At 44.1% G+C, this 20017-nt stretch overlaps 1 long non-coding RNA gene across 8 annotated transcripts in view; it reads right to left on the minus strand.

Annotated features, from left to right (window-relative positions):
- The window catches only part of LOC307181287, a 405967-nt gene extending 387349 nt beyond the window's left edge, over positions 1-18618 (minus strand). For 3 of the 8 annotated variants that reach the window (XR_013826324.1, XR_013826325.1, XR_013826327.1), the window contains exon 1: positions 18552-18618. This is a non-coding gene — a long non-coding RNA (uncharacterized lncRNA). The remainder of the gene's footprint in view (positions 1-18551) is intronic. The other 5 variants (XR_013826328.1, XR_013826331.1, XR_013826332.1 and 2 more) reach the window with 3 other exon arrangements.
- Between the last annotated feature and the right edge of the window lie 1399 nt (positions 18619-20017).

Genomic DNA, 20017 nt, shown 5'->3' on the forward strand with positions numbered 1-20017 from the left:
TGGATTGCTATGTCTCCAAAAGAGAATCAAGCATGTGTACAGGGGCATAAACGCAGCAGTGATAGGATTGGGGAGGTTCGGTGAGCAAATGAAGACCCTTTGAAGTCATATTGCATGGTACCCATTCCACGGGTTTCAACTACCCAGGTTTTAGGTATTCTTCCTTCAGCTAAAACATGCATGTGGAACCCAAGTATGATCAACCATGTGAACGGGAGACGTGTTCAAATATGTCTCAGTTTTCCTCCCCTGGTACTCGGGTGCAACATTCCAGACGCTTTACTAACACTCTCCCCACTTGGAGAGTCAGTCCCTTTAACCTCCTGTTTGGCCCAGTTTGCAATTTCTGCGGAAGATGAACAGGAATAGCGAGAACCAATGAGAGGCTAGCTGGAGGTGTCTGGACGGGCAAATTTAACTCTCATTTCCCACCAGGAAGAGGAAATAACCAAAGGCTCAGTGTGCCGTGCCGGAACCAGATTAGGGCCTGAAGCCATCCTGCGGTGTTGCGGCCAGGTCACAAGAAAGCGAGTTGAAGAAAGGAGCTCAGGGGCACTGTAATTCACAAACCTGCAGAGTTATAAATGACAGCTATCGTCCAAAAATAGACTGAAGTAAGGCTGCCAAGAGGACTTGAAAGCGGGGCAGAATTGCAGGAAACCGATTCCAGGAGGTAGACTGGAATTGCATTGAAAGCATAGGAAAAGAGGCAGAACGTCCACAATGATGCACTTGGCCAAAAAGGGCGTATGCGTTTTTTCCTGAATATATTCAGGAAAAAACGCATACGCCCTTTTTGGCCAACCAAGCAAGCTTGCAAAGGAAATCTGCACTACAATGAAGTCTCACTTCCCCCCGGTCAAAAGGGCCATCTGAAAAAAGTGTAAAATCCAGAAAGGCAGGACAGGCCATGGAGAACTGGGAGCCTTGTTATGCTGATGGGCGGGATGTAAATTGCCAACAACCACTCGGGAGAAGTGTATGGTGTTTCCTGAAACATCTAAAAAACAAAGCAACAGAACCTAGGGCACTTCCACTTATGGTCCTATAGCTTAGGGAAATTAAAATCAAAAAGACACAGCCACCCCAAAGTTTGGAACGGCTCTGTTTACAAGAACCTCGTTTACAGTACAAGTTCAACATCGCAGAAAGTGAAAAATGGATAAAGAAGTTGTGGTATTTACTTACAAAGCAATATCACTCAGCAATGAAATCTGTGTCATCAGGCCCTTAGCAGCACAATGAGTGGATTCAGGTATGATGATTCTAACTGAAATAAGTCACACAGAAAAAGAAACATCATAAGATATCAGTAATACACGGAATGTAAACTTGGCTACACAGGAACTGAATTACAGAACAGAACAGGGTCTCAAATTTAGAAAACCAACTTATGCTTGCTTAAGGGGAAAGGTGAGTTGGGGTGCTGCATAAAACCAGAGATTGAAATGAGCACAGATAAAGTTCCTTAAGCCAAATATGGAATAGACAAGAGCTACTCCTTGCTCAACGAAATGGACTCAACACCGCATATTAAACGCCTAAGAATGTACCTGACTAGTAAGTATCTTAAAACCTATGGATTGCTATGTCTCCGAAAGAGAATCAAGCATGTGTACAGGCGCATAAACGCAGCAGTGATAGGATTGGGGAGGTTCGGTGAGCAAATGAAGACCCTTTGAAGTCATATTGCATGGTACCCATTCCACGGGTTTCAACTACCCAGGTTTTAGGTATTCTTCCTTCAGCTAAAACATGCATGTGGAACCCAAGTATGATCAACCATGTGAACGGGAGACGTGTTCAAATATGTCTCAGTTTTACTCCCCTGGTACTCGGGTGCAACATTCCAGACGCTTTACTAACACTCTCCCCACTTGGAGAGTCAGCGCCTTTAACCTCCTGTTTGGCACAGTTTGCAATTTCTGCGGAAGATGAACAGGAATAGCGAGAACCAATGAGAGGCTAGCTGGAGGTGTCTGGACGGGCAAATTTAACTCTCATTTCCCACCAGGAAGAGGAAATAACCAAAGGCTCAGTGTGCCGTGCCGGAACCAGATTAGGGCCTGAAGCCATCCTGCGGTGTTGCGGCCAGGTCACAAGAAAGCGAGTTGAAGAAAGGAGCTCAGGGGCACTGTAATTCACAAACCTGCAGAGTTATAAATGACAGCTATCGTCCAAAAATAGACTGAAGTAAGGCTGCCAAGAGGACTTGAAAGCGGGGCAGAATTGCAGGAAACCGATTTTAGGAGGTAGACTGGAATTGCATTGAATGCATAGGAAAAGAGGCAGAACGTCCACAATGATGCACTTGGCCAAAAAGGGCGTATGCGTTTTTTCCTGAATATATTCAGGAAAAAACGCATACGCCCTTTTTGGCCAACCAAGCAAGCTTGCAAAGGAAATCTGCACTACAATGAAGTCTCACTTCCCCCCGGTCAAAAGGGCCATCTGAAAAAAGTGTAAAATCCAGAAAGGCAGGACAGGCCATGGAGAACTGGGAGCCTTGTTATGCTGATGGGCGGGATGTAAATTGCCAACAACCACTCGGGAGAAGTGTATGGTGTTTCCTGAAACATCTAAAAAACAAAGCAACAGAGCCTAGGGCACTTCCACTTATGGTCCTATAGCTTAGGGAATTTAAAATCAAAAAGACACAGCCACCCCAAAGTTTGGAACGGCTCTGTTTACAAGAACCTCGTTTACAGTACAAGTTCAACATCGCAGAAAGTGAAAAATGGAGAAAGAAGTTGTGGTATTTACTTACAAAGCAATATCACTCAGCAATGAAATCTGTGTCATCAGGCCCTTAGCAGCACAATGAGTGGATTCAGGTATGATGATTCTAACTGAAATAAGTCACACAGAAAAAGAAACATCATAAGATATCAGTAATACATGGAATGTAAACTTGGCCACACAGGAACTGAATTACAGAACAGAACAGGGTCTCAAATTTCGAAAACCAACTTATGCTTGCTTAAGGGGAAAGGTGAGTTGGGGTGCTGCATAAAACCAGAGATTGAAATGAGCACAGATAAAGTTCCTTAAGCCAAATATGGAATAGACAAGAGCTACTCCTTGCTCAACGAAATGGACTCAACACCGCATATTAAACGCCTAAGAATGTACCTGACTAGTAAGTATCTTAAAACCTATGGATTGCTATGTCTCCAAAAGAGAATCAAGCATGTGTACAGGGGCATAAACGCAGCAGTGATAGGATTGGGGAGGTTCGGTGAGCAAATGAAGACCCTTTGAAGTCATATTGCATGGTACCCATTCCACGGGTTTCAACTACCCAGGTTTTAGGTATTCTTCCTTCAGCTAAAACATGCATGTGGAACCCAAGTATGATCAACCATGTGAACGGGAGACGTGTTCAAATATGTCTCAGTTTTCCTCCCCTGGTACTCGGGTGCAACATTCCAGACGCTTTACTAACACTCTCCCCACTTGGAGAGTCAGTCCCTTTAACCTCCTGTTTGGCCCAGTTTGCAATTTCTGCGGAAGATGAACAGGAATAGCGAGAACCAATGAGAGGCTAGCTGGAGGTGTCTGGACGGGCAAATTTAACTCTCATTTCCCACCAGGAAGAGGAAATAACCAAAGGCTCAGTGTGCCGTGCCGGAACGAGATTAGGGCCTGAAGCCATCCTGCGGTGTTGCGGCCAGGTCACAAGAAAGCGAGTTGAAGAAAGGAGCTCAGGGGCACTGTAATTCACAAACCTGCAGAGTTATAAATGACAGCTATCGTCCAAAAATAGACTGAAGTAAGGCTGCCAAGAGGACTTGAAAGCGGGGCAGAATTGCAGGAAACCGATTCCAGGAGGTAGACTGGAATTGCATTGAAAGCATAGGAAAAGAGGCAGAACGTCCACAATGATGCACTTGGCCAAAAAGGGCGTATGCGTTTTTTCCTGAATATATTCAGGAAAAAACGCATACGCCCTTTTTGGCCAACCAAGCAAGCTTGCAAAGGAAATCTGCACTACAATGAAGTCTCACTTCCCCCCGGTCAAAAGGGCCATCTGAAAAAAGTGTAAAATCCAGAAAGGCAGGACAGGCCATGGAGAACTGGGAGCCTTGTTATGCTGATGGGCGGGATGTAAATTGCCAACAACCACTCGGGAGAAGTGTATGGTGTTTCCTGAAACATCTAAAAAACAAAGCAACAGAACCTAGGGCACTTCCACTTATGGTCCTATAGCTTAGGGAAATTAAAATCAAAAAGACACAGCCACCCCAAAGTTTGGAACGGCTCTGTTTACAAGAACCTCGTTTACAGTACAAGTTCAACATCGCAGAAAGTGAAAAATGGATAAAGAAGTTGTGGTATTTACTTACAAAGCAATATCACTCAGCAATGAAATCTGTGTCATCAGGCCCTTAGAAGCACAATGAGTGGATTCAGGTATGATGATTCTAACTGAAATAAGTCACACAGAAAAAGAAACATCATAAGATATCAGTAATACACGGAATGTAAACTTGGCTACACAGGAACTGAATTACAGAACAGAACAGGGTCTCAAATTTCGAAAACCAACTTATGCTTGCTTAAGGGGAAAGGTGAGTTGGGGTGCTGCATAAAACCAGAGATTGAAATGAGCACAGATAAAGTTCCTTAAGCCAAATATGGAATAGACAAGAGCTACTCCTTGCTCAACGAAATGGACTCAACACCGCATATTAAACGCCTAAGAATGTACCTGACTAGTAAGTATCTTAAAACCTATGGATTGCTATGTCTCCGAAAGAGAATCAAGCATGTGTACAGGCGCATAAACGCAGCAGTGATAGGATTGGGGAGGTTCGGTGAGCAAATGAAGACCCTTTGAAGTCATATTGCATGGTACCCATTCCACGGGTTTCAACTACCCAGGTTTTAGGTATTCTTCCTTCAGCTAAAACATGCATGTGGAACCCAAGTATGATCAACCATGTGAACGGGAGACGTGTTCAAATATGTCTCAGTTTTACTCCCCTGGTACTCGGGTGCAACATTCCAGACGCTTTACTAACACTCTCCCCACTTGGAGAGTCAGCACCTTTAACCTCCTGTTTGGCACAGTTTGCAATTTCTGCGGAAGATGAACAGGAATAGCGAGAACCAATGAGAGGCTAGCTGGAGGTGTCTGGACGGGCAAATTTAACTCTCATTTCCCACCAGGAAGAGGAAATAACCAAAGGCTCAGTGTGCCGTGCCGGAACCAGATTAGGGCCTGAAGCCATCCTGCGGTGTTGCGGCCAGGTCACAAGAAAGCGAGTTGAAGAAAGGAGCTCAGGGGCACTGTAATTCACAAACCTGCAGAGTTATAAATGACAGCTATCGTCCAAAAATAGACTGAAGTAAGGCTGCCAAGAGGACTTGAAAGCGGGGCAGAATTGCAGGAAACCGATTTTAGGAGGTAGACTGGAATTGCATTGAATGCATAGGAAAAGAGGCAGAACGTCCACAATGATGCACTTGGCCAAAAAGGGCGTATGCGTTTTTTCCTGAATATATTCAGGAAAAAACGCATACGCCCTTTTTGGCCAACCAAGCAAGCTTGCAAAGGAAATCTGCACTACAATGAAGTCTCACTTCCCCCCGGTCAAAAGGGCCATCTGAAAAAAGTGTAAAATCCAGAAAGGCAGGACAGGCCATGGAGAACTGGGAGCCTTGTTATGCTGATGGGCGGGATGTAAATTGCCAACAACCACTCCGGAGAAGTGTATGGTGTTTCCTGAAACATCTAAAAAACAAAGCAACAGAGCCTAGGGCACTTCCACTTATGGTCCTATAGCTTAGGGAATTTAAAATCAAAAAGACACAGCCACCCCAAAGTTTGGAACGGCTCTGTTTACAAGAACCTCGTTTACAGTACAAGTTCAACATCGCAGAAAGTGAAAAATGGAGAAAGAAGTTGTGGTATTTACTTACAAAGCAATATCACTCAGCAATGAAATCTGTGTCATCAGGCCCTTAGCAGCACAATGAGTGGATTCAGGTATGATGATTCTAACTGAAATAAGTCACACAGAAAAAGAAACATCATAAGATATCAGTAATACACGGAATGTAAACTTGGCTACACAGGAACTGAATTACAGAACAGAACAGGGGCTCAAATTTAGAAAACCAACTTATGCTTGCTTAAGGGGAAAGGTGAGTTGGGGTGCTGCATAAAACCAGAGATTGAAATGAGCACAGATAAAGTTCCTTAAGCCAAATATGGAATAGACAAGAGCTACTCCTTGCTCAACGAAATGGACTCAACACCGCATATTAAACGCCTAAGAATGTACCTGACTAGTAAGTATCTTAAAACCTATGGATTGCTATGTCTCCGAAAGAGAATCAAGCATGTGTACAGGCGCATAAACGCAGCAGTGATAGGATTGGGGAGGTTCGGTGAGCAAATGAAGACCCTTTGAAGTCATATTGCATGGTACCCATTCCACGGGTTTCAACTACCCAGGTTTTAGGTATTCTTCCTTCAGCTAAAACATGCATGTGGAACCCAAGTATGATCAACCATGTGAACGGGAGACGTGTTCAAATATGTCTCAGTTTTCCTCCCCTGGTACTCGGGTGCAACATTCCAGACGCTTTACTAACACTCTCCCCACTTGGAGAGTCAGTCCCTTTAACCTCCTGTTTGGCCCAGTTTGCAATTTCTGCGGAAGATGAACAGGAATAGCGAGAACCAATGAGAGGCTAGCTGGAGGTGTCTGGACGGGCAAATTTAACTCTCATTTCCCACCAGGAAGAGGAAATAACCAAAGGCTCAGTGTGCCGTGCCGGAACCAGATTAGGGCCTGAAGCCATCCTGCGGTGTTGCGGCCAGGTCACAAGAAAGCGAGTTGAAGAAAGGAGCTCAGGGGCACTGTAATTCACAAACCTGCAGAGTTATAAATGACAGCTATCGTCCAAAAATAGACTGAAGTAAGGCTGCCAAGAGGACTTGAAAGCGGGGCAGAATTGCAGGAAACCGATTTTAGGAGGTAGACTGGAATTGCATTGAAAGCATAGGAAAAGAGGCAGAACGTCCACAATGATGCACTTGGCCAAAAAGGGCGTATGCGTTTTTTCCTGAATATATTCAGGAAAAAACGCATACGCCCTTTTTGGCCAACCAAGCAAGCTTGCAAAGGAAATCTGCACTAGAATGAAGTCTCACTTCCCCCCGGTCAAAAGGGCCATCTGAAAAAAGTGTAAAATCCAGAAAGGCAGGACAGGCCATGGAGAACTGGGAGCCTTGTTATGCTGATGGGCGGGATGTAAATTGCCAACAACCACTCGGGAGAAGTGTATGGTGTTTCCTGAAACATCTAAAAAACAAAGCAACAGAGCCTAGGGCACTTCCACTTATGGTCCTATAGCTTAGGGAATTTAAAATCAAAAAGACACAGCCACCCCAAAGTTTGGAACGGCTCTGTTTACAAGAACCTCGTTTACAGTACAAGTTCAACATCGCAGAAAGTGAAAAATGGATAAAGAAGTTGTGGTATTTACTTACAAAGCAATATCACTCAGCAATGAAATCTGTGTCATCAGGCCCTTAGCAGCACAATGAGTGGATTCAGGTATGATGATTCTAACTGAAATAAGTCACACAGAAAAAGAAACATCATAAGATATCAGTAATACACGGAATGTAAACTTGGCTACACAGGAACTGAATTACAGAACAGAACAGGGTCTCAAATTTAGAAAACCAACTTATGCTTGCTTAAGGGGAAAGGTGAGTTGGGGTGCTGCATAAAACCAGAGATTGAAATGAGCACAGATAAAGTTCCTTAAGCCAAATATGGAATAGACAAGAGCTACTCCTTGCTCAACGAAATGGACTCAACACCGCATATTAAACGCCTAAGAATGTACCTGACTAGTAAGTATCTTAAAACCTATGGATTGCTATGTCTCCGAAGGAGAATCAAGCATGTGTACAGGCGCATAAACGCAGCAGTGATAGGATTGGGGAGGTTCGGTGAGCAAATGAAGACCCTTTGAAATCATATTGCATGGTACCCATTCCACGGGTTTCAACTACCCAGGTTTTAGGTATTCTTCCTTCAGCTAAAACATGCATGTGGAACCCAAGTATGATCAACCATGTGAACGGGAGACGTGTTCAAATATGTCTCAGTTTTCCTCCCCTGGTACTCGGGTGCAACATTCCAGACGCTTTACTAACACTCTCCCCACTTGGAGAGTCAGTCCCTTTAACCTCCTGTTTGGCCCAGTTTGCAATTTCTGCGGAAGATGAACAGGAATAGCGAGAACCAATGAGAGGCTAGCTGGAGGTGTCTGGACGGGCAAATTTAACTCTCATTTCCCACCAGGAAGAGGAAATAACCAAAGGCTCAGTGTGCCGTGCCGGAACCAGATTAGGGCCTGAAGCCATCCTGCGGTGTTGCGGCCAGCTCAAAAGAAAGCGAGTTGAAGAAAGGAGCTCAGGGGCACTGTAATTCACAAACCTGCAGAGTTATAAATGACAGCTATCGTCCAAAAATAGACTGAAGTAAGGCTGCCAAGAGGACTTGAAAGCGGGGCAGAATTGCAGGAAACCGATTTCAGGAGGTAGACTGGAATTGCATTGAAAGCATAGGAAAAGAGGCAGAACGTCCACAATGATGCACTTGGCCAAAAAGGGCGTATGCGTTTTTTCCTGAATATATTCAGGAAAAAACGCATACGCCCTTTTTGGCCAACCAAGCAAGCTTGCAAAGGAAATCTGCACTACAATGAAGTCTCACTTCCCCCGGTCAAAAGGGCCATCTGAAAAAAGTGTAAAATCCAGAAAGGCAGGACAGGCCATGGAGAACTGGGAGCCTTGTTATGCTGATGGGCGGGATGTAAATTGCCAACAACCACTCGGGAGAAGTGTATGGTGTTTCCTGAAACATCTAAAAAACAAAGCAACAGAACCTAGGGCACTTCCACTTATGGTCCTATAGCTTAGGGAAATTAAAATCAAAAAGACACAGCCACCCCAAAGTTTGGAACGGCTCTGTTTACAAGAACCTCGTTTACAGTACAAGTTCAACATCGCAGAAAGTGAAAAATGGATAAAGAAGTTGTGGTATTTACTTACAAAGCAATATCACTCAGCAATGAAATCTGTGTCATCAGGCCCTTAGCAGCACAATGAGTGGATTCAGGTATGATGATTCTAACTGAAATAAGTCACACAGAAAAAGAAACATCATAAGATATCAGTAATACACGGAATGTAAACTTGGCTACACAGGAACTGAATTATAGAACAGAACAGGGTCTCAAATTTAGAAAACCAACTTATGCTTGCTTAAGGGGAAAGGTGAGTTGGGGTGCTGCATAAACCCAGAGATTGAAATGAGCACAGATAAAGTTCCTTAAGCCAAATATGGAATAGACAAGAGCTACTCCTTGCTCAACGAAATGGACTCAACACCGCATATTAAACGCCTAAGAATGTACCTGACTAGTAAGTATCTTAAAACCTATGGATTGCTATGTCTCCGAAAGAGAATCAAGCATGTGTTCAGGGGCATAAACGCAGCAGTGATAGGATTGGAGAGGTTCGGTGAGCAAATGAAGACCCTTTGAAGTCATATTGCATGGTACCCATTCCACGGGTTTCAACTACCCAGGTTTTAGGTATTCTTCCTTCAGCTAAAACATGCATGTGGAACCCAAGTATGATCAACCATGTGAACGGGAGACGTGTTCAAATATGTCTCAGTTTTCCTCCCCTGGTACTCGGGTGCAACATTCCAGACGCTTTACTAACACTCTCCCCACTTGGGGAGTCAGCGCCTTTAACCTCCTGTTTGGCCCAGTTTGCAATTTCTGCGGAAGATGAACAGGAATAGCGAGAACCAATGAGAGGCTAGCTGGGGGTGTCTGGACGGGCAAATTTAACTCTGATTTCCCACCAGGAAGAGGAAATAACCAAAGGCTCAGCGTGCCGTGCCGGATCCAGATTAGGGCCTGAAGTCATCCTGCGGTGTTGCGGCCAGCTCACAAGAAAGCGAGTTGAAGAAAGGAGCTCAGGGGCACTGTAATTCACAAACCTGCAGAGTAATAAATGACAGCTATCGTCCAAAAATATACTGAAGTAAGGCTGCCAAGAGGAGTTGAAAGTGGGGCAGAATTGCAGGAAACCGATTTCAGGAGGTAGACTGGAATTGCATTGAAAGCATAGGAAAAGAGGCAGAACGTCCACAATGATGCACTTGGCCAAAAAGGGCGTATGCGTTTTTTCCTGAATATATTCAGGAAAAAACGCATACGCCCTTTTTAGCCAACCAAGCAAGCTTGCAAAGGAAATCTGCACTACAATGAAGTCTCACTTCCCCCCGGTCAAAAGGGCCATCTGAAAAAAGTGTAAAATCCAGAAAGGCAGGACAGGCCATGGAGAACTGGGAGCCTTGTTATGCTGAAGGGCGGGATGTAAATTGCCAACAACCACTAGGGAGAAGTGTATGGTGTTTCCTGAAACATCTAAAAAACAAAGCAACAGAGCCTAGGGCAGTTCCACTTATGGTCCTATAGCTTAGGGAAATTAAAATCAAAAAGACACAGCCACCCCAAAGTTTGGGACGCCTCTGTTTACAAGAACCTCGTTTACAGTACAAGTTCAACATCGCAGAAAGTGAAAAATGGATAAAGAAGTTGTGGTATTTACTTACAAAGCAATATCACTCAGCAATGAAATCTGTGTCATCAGGCCCTTAGCAGCACAATGAGTGGATTCAGGTATGATGATTCTAACTGAAATAAGTCACACAGAAAAAGAAACATCATAAGATATCAGTAATACACGGAATGTAAACTTGGCTACACAGGAACTGAATTACAGAACAGAACAGGGTCTCAAATTTAGAAAACCAACTTATTCTTGCTTAAGGGTAAAGGTGAGTTGGGGTGCTGCATAAAACCAGAGATTGAAATGAGCACAGATAAAGTTCCTTAAGCCAAATATGGAATAGACAAGAGCTACTCCTTGCTCAACGAAATGGACTCAACACCCCATATTAAACGCCTAAGAATGTACCTGACTAGTAAGTATCTTAAAACCTATGGATTGCTATGTCTCCGAAAGAGAATCAAGCATGTGTACAGGGGCATAAACGCAGCAGTGATAGGATTGGAGAGGTTCGGTGAGCAAATGAAGACCCTTTGAAGTCATATTGCATGGTACCCATTCCACGGGTTTCAAATACACAGGTTTAAGGTATTCTTCCTTCAGCTAAAACATGCATGTGGAACCCAAGTATGATCAACCATGTGAACGGGAGACGTGTTCAAATATGTCTCAGTTTTCCTCCCCTGGTACTCGGGTGCAACATTCCAGACGCTTTACTAACACTCTCCCGACTTGGAGAGTCAGTCCCTTTAACCTCCTGTTTGGCCCAGTTTGCAATTTCTGTGGAAGATGAACAGGAATAGCGAGAACCAATGAGAGGCTAGCTGGAGGTGTCTGGACGGGCAAATTTAACTCTCATTTCCCACCAGGAAGAGGAATTAACCAAAGGCTCAGCGTGCCGTGCCGGATCCAGATTAGGGCCTGAAGCCATCCTGCGGTGTTGCGGCCAGCTCAAAAGAAAGCGAGTTGAAGAAAGGAGCTCAGGGGCACTGTAATTCACAAACCTGCAGAGTTATAAATGACAGCTATCGTCCAAAAATAGACTGAAGTAAGGCTGCCAAGAGGACTTGAAAGCGGGGCAGAATTGCAGGAAACCGATTTCAGGAGGTAGACTGGAATTGCATTGAAAGCATAGGAAAAGAGGCAGAACGTCCACAATGATGCACTTGGCCAAAAAGGGCGTATGCGTTTTTTCCTGAATATATTCAGGAAAAAACGCATACGCCCTGTTTGGCCAACCAAGCAAGCTTGCAAAGGAAATCTGCACTACAATGAAGTCTCACTTCCCCCCGGTCAAAAGGGCCATCTGAAAAAAGTGTAAAATCCAGAAAGGCAGGACAGGCCATGGAGAACTGGGAGCCTTGTTATGCTGATGGGCGGGATGTAAATTGCCAACAGACACTCGGGAGAAATGTATGGTGTTTCCTGAAACATCTAAAAAACAAAGCAACAGAGCCTAGGGCACTGCCACTTATGGTCCTATAGCTTAGGGAAATTAAAATCAAAAAGACACAGCCACCCCAAAGTTTGGGACGCCTCTGTTTACAAGAACCTCGTTTACAGTACAAGTTCAACATCGCAGAAAGTGAAAAATGGATAAAGAACTTGTGGTACTTACGTACAATGCAGTATCACTCAGCAATGAAATCTATGTCATCAGGCCCGTAGCAGCATAATGAGTGGATTCAGGTACGATGATTCTAACTGAAATAAGTCACACAGAAAAAGAAACATCATAAGATATCAGTAATACACGGAATGTAAAGTTGGCTACACAGGAACTGAATTACAGAACAGAACAGTGTCTCAAATTTAGAAAAACAACTTCTGCTTGCTTAAGGGTAAAGGTGAGTTGGGGTGCTGCATAAAACCAGAGATTGAAATGAGCACAGATAAAGTTCCTTAAGCCAAATATGGAATAGACAAGAGCTACTCCTTGCTCAACGAAATGGACTCAACACCGCGTATTAAACGCCTAAGAATGTACCAGACTTGTAAGTATCTTAAAACCTATGGATTGTTATGTCTCCGAAAGAGAATCAAGCATGTGTACAGGGGCATAAACGCAGCAGTGATAGGATTGGAGAGGTTCGGTGAGCAAATGAAGACCCTTTGAAGTCATATTACATGGTACCCATTCCACGGGTTTCAACTACCCAGGTTTAAGGTATTCTTCCTTCAGCTAAAACATGCATGTGGAACCTAGAGTATGATATACCATGTGATCGGGAGACATGTTCAAATATGTCTCAGTTTTCCTCCCCTGGTACTCGGGTGCAACATTCCAGACGCTTTACTAACACTCTCCCCACTTGGGGAGTCAGTCCCTTTAACCTCCTGTTTGGCCCAGTTTGCAATTTCTGCGGAAGATGAACAGGAATAGCGAGAACCAATGAGAGGCTAGCTGGAGGTGTCTGGACGGGCAAATTTAACTCTCATTTCCCACCAGGAAGAGGAATTAACCAAAGGCTCAGCGTGCCGGGCCGGAACCAGATTAGGGCCTGAAGCCATCCTGCGATGTTGCGACCAGGGCACAAGAAAGCGAGTTGAAGAAAGGAGCTCAGGGGCACTGTAATTCACAAACCTGCAGAGTTATAAATGACAGCTATTGTCCAAAAATAGACTGAAGTAAGGCTGCCAAGAGAACTTGAAAGCGGGGCAGAATTGCAGGAAACCGATTTCAGGAGGTAGACAGGAGTTGCATTGAAAGCATAGGAAAAGAGGCCGAACGTCCACAATGATGCACTTGGCCAAAAAGGGCGTATGCGTTTTTTCCTGAATATATTCAGGAAAAAATGCATACGCCCTTTTTGGCCAACCAAGCAAGCTTGCAAAGGAAATCTGCACTACAATGAAGTCTCACTTCCCCCCGGTCAAAAGGGCCATCTGAAAAAAGTGTAAAATCCAGAAAGGCAGGACAGGCCATGGAGAACTGGGAGCCTTGTTATGCTGATGGGCGGGATGTAAATTGCCAACAACCACTCGGGAGAAGTGTATGGTGTTTCCTGAAACATCTAAAAAACAAAGCAACAGAACCTAGGGCACTTCCACTTATGGTCCTATAGCTTAGGGAAATTAAAATCAAAAAGACACAGCCACCCCAAAGTTTGGAATGGCTCTGTTTACAAGAACCTCGTTTACAGTACAAGTTCAACATTGCAGAAAGTGAAAAATGGATAAAGAAGTTGTGGTATGTACTTACAAAGCAATATCACTCAGCAATGAAATCTGTGTCATCAGGCCCTTAGCAGCACAATGAGTGGATTCAGGTATGATGATTCTAACTGAAGTAAGTCACACAGAAAAAGAAACATCATAAGATATCAGTAATACACGGAATGTAAACTTGGCTACACAGGAACTGAATTACAGAACAGAACAGGGACTCAAATTTAGAAAACCAACTTATGCTTGCTTCAGGGGAAAGGTGAGTTGGGTTGCTGCATAAAACCAGAGATTGAAATGAGCACAGATAAAGTTCCTTAAGCCAAATATGGAATAGACAAGAGCTACTCCTTGCTCAACGAAATGGACTCAACAACGCATATTAAACGCCTAAGAATGTACCTGACTTGTAAGTATCTTAAAACCTATGGATTGCTATGTCTCCAAAAGAGAATCAAGCATGTGTACAGGGGCATAAACGCAGCAGTGATATTATTGGAGAGGTTCGGTGAGCAAATGAAGACCCTTTGAACTCATATTGCATGGTACCCATTCCACGTGTTGCAACTACCTAGGTTTAAGGTAATCTTCCTTCAGCTAAAACATGCATGTGGAACCTAGAGTATGATCAACCATGTGATCGGGAGACGTGTTCAAATATGTCTCAGTTTTCGTACCCTGGTACTCGGGTGCAACATTCCAGACGCTTTACTAACACTCTCCCGACTTGGAGAGTCAGTCCCTTTAACCTCCTGTTTGGCCCAGTTTGCAATTTCTGCGGAAGATGAACAGGAATAGCGAGAACCAATGGAGACTAGCTGGAGGTGTCTGGACGGGCAAATTTAACTCTCATTTCCTACCAGGAAGAGGAATTAACCAAAGGCTCAGCGTGCCATGCCAGAATCAGATTAGGGCCTGAAGCCATCCTGCGGTGTTGCGGCCAGGTCACAAGAAAGCGAGTTGAAGAAAGGAGCTCAGGGGCACTGTAATTCACAAACCTGCAGAGTTATAAATGACAGCTATCGTCCAAAAATAGACTGAAGTAAGGCTGCCAAGAGGACTTGAAAGCGGGGCAGAATTGCAGGAAACCGATTTCAGGAGGTAGACTGGAATTGCATTGAAAGCATAGGAAAAGAGGCAGAACGTCCACAATGATGCACTTGGCCAAAAAGGGCGTATGCGTTTTTTCCTGAATATATTCAGGAAAAAACGCATACGCCCTTTTTGGCCAACCAAGCAAGCTTGCAAAGGAAATCTGCACTACAATGAAGTCTCACTTCCCCCCGGTCAAAAGGGCCATCTGAAAAAACTGTAAACTCCAGAAAGGCAGGACAGGCCATGGAGAACTGGGAGCCTTGTTATGCTGATGGGCGGGATGTAAATTGCCAACAACCACTCGGGAGAAGTGTATGGTGTTTCCTGAAACATCTAAAAAACAAAGCAACAGAACCTAGGGCACTTCCACTTATGGTCCTATAGCTTAGGGAAATTAAAATCAAAAAGACACAGCCACCCCAAAGTTTGGAACGGCTCTGTTTACAAGAACCTCGTTTACAGTACAAGTTCAACATCGCAGAAAGTGAAAAATGGAGAAAGAAGTTGTGGTATTTACTTACAAAGCAATATCACTCAGCAATGAAATCTGTGTCATCAGGCCCTTAGCAGCACAATGAGTGGATTCAGGTATGATGATTCTAACTGAAGTAAGTCACACAGAAAAAGAAACATCATAAGATATCACTAATACACGGAATGTAAACTTGGCTACACAGGAACTGAATTACAGAACAGAACAGGGACTCAAATTTAGAAAAACAACTTATGCTTGCTTAAGGGTAAAGGTGAGTTGGGGTGCTGCATAAAACCAGAGATTGAAATGAGCACAGATAAAGTTCCTTAAGCCAAATATGGAATAGACAAGAGCTACTCCTTGCTCAACGAAATGGACTCAACACTGCATATTAAACGCCTAAGAATGTACCTGACTTCTAAGTATCTTAAAACCTATGGATTGCTATGTCTCCAAAAGAGAATCAAGCATGTGTACACGGGCATAAACGCAGCAGTGATAGGATTGGAGAGGTTCGGTGAGCAAATGAAGACCCTTTGAAGTCATATTGCATGGTACCCATTCCACGGGTTTCAACTACCCAGGTTTAAGGTATTCTTCCTTCAGCTAAAACATGCATGTGGAACCTAGAGTATGATCAACCATGTGATCGGGAGACGTGTTCAAATATGTCTCAGTTTTCGTACCCTGGTACTCGGGTGCAACATTCCAGATGCTTTACTAACACTCTCCCGACTTGGAGAGTCAGTCCCTTTAACCTCCTGTTTGGCCCAGTTTGCAATTTCTGCGGAAGATGAACAGGAATAGCGAGAACCAATGGAGACTAGCTGGAGGTGTCTGGACGGGCAAATTTAACTCTCATTTCCTACCAGGAAGAGTAATTAACCAAAGGCTCAGCGTGCCATGCCAGAATCAGATTAGGGCCTGAAGCCATCCTGCGGTGTTGCGGCCAGCTCAAAAGAAAGCGAGTTGAAGAAAGGAGCTCAGGGGCACTGTAATTCACAAACCTGCAGAGTTATAAATGACAGCTATCGTCCAAAAATAGACTGAAGTAAGGCTGCCAAGAGGACTTGAAAGTGGGGCAGAATTTCAGGAAACCGATTTCAGGAGGTAGACTGGAATTGCATTGAAAGCATAGGAAAAGAGGCAGAACGTCCACAATGATGCACTTGGCCAAAAGGGCGTATGCGTTTTTTCCTGAATATATTCAGGAAAAAACGCATACGCCCTTTTTGGACAACCAAGCAAGCTTGCAAAGGAAATCTGCACTACAATGAAGTCTCACTTCCCCCCGGTCAAAAGGGCCATCTGAAAAAAGTGTAAAATCCAGAAAGGCAGGACAGGCCATGGAGAACTGGGAGCCTTGTTATGCTGATGGGCGGGATGTAAATTGCCAACAACCACTCGGGAGAAGTGTATGGTGTTTCCTGAAACATCTAAAAAACAAAGCAACAGAGCCTAGGGCACTTCCACTTATGGTCCTATAGCTTAGGGAAATTAAAATCAAAAAGACACAGCCACCCCAAAGTTTGGGACGCCTCCGTTTACAAGAACCTAGTTTACCGTACAAGTTCAATATCACAGAAAGTGAAAAATGGATAAAGAACTTGTGGTACTTACGTACAATGCAGTATCAGTCAGCAATGAAATCTATGTCATCAGGCCCGTAGCAGCATAATGAGTGGATTCAGGTACGATGATTCTAACTGAAATAAGTCACACAGAAAAAGAAACATCATAAGATATCACTAATACACGGAATGTAAACTTGGCTACACAGGAACTGCATTCCAAAACAGAACAGGGTCTCAAATTTAGAAAACCAACTTATGCTTGCTTCAGGGGAAAGGTGAGTTGGGTTGCTGCATAAAACCAGAGATTGAAATGAGCACAGATAAAGTTCCTTAAGCCAAATATGGAATAGACAAGAGCTACTCCTTGCTCAACGAAATGGACTCAACACCCCATATTAAACGCCTAAGAATGTACCTGACTAGTAAGTATCTTAAAACCTATGGATTGCTATGTCTCCAAAAGACAATCAAGCATGTGTACAGGGGCATAAACGCAGCAGTGATAGGATTGGAGAGGTTCGGTGAGCAAATGAAGACCCTTTGAAGTCATATTGCATGGTACCCATTCCACGTGTCTCAACTCTCCAGGTTTAAGGTATTCTTCCTTCAGCTAAAACATGCATGTGGAACCCAGTGTATGATCAACCATGTGAACGGGAGACGTGTTCAAGTATGTCTCACTTTTCCTCCCCTGGTACTCGGGTGCAACATTCCAGATGCTTTACTAACACTCTCCCGACTTGGAGAGTCAGTCCCTTTAAACTCCTGTTTGGCCCAGTTTGCAATTTCTGTGGAAGATGAACAGGAATAGCGAGAACCAATGAGAGACTAGCTGGAGGTGTCTGAACGGGCAAATTTAACTCTCATTTCCCACCAGGAAGAGGAATTAACCAAAGGCTCAGCATGCCGGGCCGGAACCAGATTAGGGCCTGAAGCCATCCTGCGGTGTTGCGGCCAGGTCACAAGAAAGCGAGTTGAAGAAAGGAGCTCAGGGGCACTGTAATTCACAAACCTGCAGAGTTATAAATGACAGCTATCGTCAAAAAATAGACTGAAGTAAGGCTGCCAAGAGGACTTGAAAGCGGGGCAGAATTGCAGGAAACCGATTTCAGGAGGTAGACTGGAATTGCATTGAAAGCATAGGAAAAGAGGCAGAACGTCCACAATGATGCACTTGGCCAAAAAGGGCGTATGCGTTTTTTCCTGAATATATTCAGGAAAAAACGCATACGCCCTTTTTGGCCAACCAAGCAAGCTTGCAAAGGAAATCTGCACTACAATGAAGTCTCACTTCCCCCCGGTCAAAAGGGCCATCTGAAAAAAGTGTAAAATCCAGAAAGGCAACAGGCCATTGAGAACTGGGAGCCTTGTTATGCTGATGGGCGGGATGTAAATTGCCAACAGACACTCGGGAGAAGTGTATGGTGTTTCCTGAAACATCTAAAAAACAAAGCAACAGAGCCTAGGGCACTGCAACTTATGGTCCTATAGCTTAGGGAAATTAAAATCAAAAAGACACAGCCACCCCAAAGTTTGGAACGGCTCTGTTTACAAGAACCCCGTTTACAGTACAAGTTCAACATCGCAGAAAGTGAAAAATGGATAAAGAACATGTGGTACTTACGTACAATGCAGTATCACTCAGCAATGAAATCTATGTCATCAGGCCCGTAGCAGCATAATGAGTAGATTCAGGTACGATGATTCTAACTGAAATAAGTCACACAGAAAAAGAAACATCATAAGATATCACTAATACACGGAATGTAAACTTGGCTGCACAGGAACTGAATTCCAAAACAGAACAGGTTCTCAAATTTAGAAAACCAACTTATGCTTGCTTAAGGGGAAAGGTGAGTTGGGTTGCTGCATAAAACCAGAGATTGAAATGAGCACAGATAAAGTTCCTTAAGCCAAATATGGAATAGACAAGAGCTACTCCTTGCTCAATGAAATGGACTCAACACCGCATATTAAACGCCTAAGAATGTACCTGACTAGTAAGTATCTTAAAACCTATGGATTGCTATGTCTCCAAAAGAGAATCAAGCATGTGTACAGGGGCATAAACGCAGCAGTGATAGGATTGGAGAGGTTCGGTGAGCAAATGAAGACCCTTTGAAGTCATATTGCATGGTACCCATTCCACGGGTTTCAACTACCCAGGTTTTAGGTATTCTTCCTTTGGCTAAAACATGCATGTGGAACCTAGAGTATGATCAACCATGTGATCGGGAGACGTGTTCAAATATGTCTCAGTTTTCCTACCCTGGTACTCGGGTGCAACATTCCAGACGCTTTACTAACACTCTCCCCACTTGGAGAGTCAGTCCCTTTAACCTCCTGTTTGGCCCAGTTTGCAATTTCTGCGGAAGATGAACAGAAATAGCGAGAACCAATGAGAGACTAGCTGGAGGTGTCTGGACGGGCAAATTTAACTCTCATTTCCCACCAGGAAGAGGAAATAACCAAAGGCTCAGCATGCCGGGCCGAAACCAGATTAGGGCCTGAAGCCATCCTGCGGTGTTGCGGCCAGGTCACAAGAAAGCGAGTTGAAGAAAGGAGCTCAGGGGCACTGTAATTCACAAACCTGCAGAGTTATAAATGACAGCTATCGTCCAAAAATAGACTGAAGTAAGGCTGCCAAGAGGACTTGAAAGCGGGGCAGAATTGCAGGAAACCGATTTCAGGAGGTAGACTGGAATTGCATTGAAAGCATAGGAAAAGAGGCAGAACGTCCACAATGATGCACTTGGCCAAAAAGGGAGTATGCGTTTTTTCCTGAATATATTCAGGAAAAAACGCATACGCCCTTTTTGGCCAACCAAGCAAGCTTGCAAAGGAAATCTGCACTACAATGAAGTCTCACTTCCCACCGGTCAAAAGGGCCATCTGAATAAAGTGTAAAATCCAGAAAGGCAAGACAGGCCATGGAGAACTGGGAGCCTTGTTATGCTGATGGGAGGGATGTAAATTGCCAGCAGACACTCCGGAGAAGTGTATGGTGTTTCCTGAAACATCTAAAAAACAAAGCAACAGAGCCTAGGGCACTGCCACTTATGGTCCTATAGCTTAGGGAAATTAAAATCA

The sequence above is a fragment of the Stenella coeruleoalba genome (assembly GCF_951394435.1).
Source record: "Stenella coeruleoalba genome assembly, contig: scaffold_166, whole genome shotgun sequence".
In the NCBI taxonomy this organism is placed as follows: domain Eukaryota; kingdom Metazoa; phylum Chordata; class Mammalia; order Artiodactyla; family Delphinidae; genus Stenella; species Stenella coeruleoalba.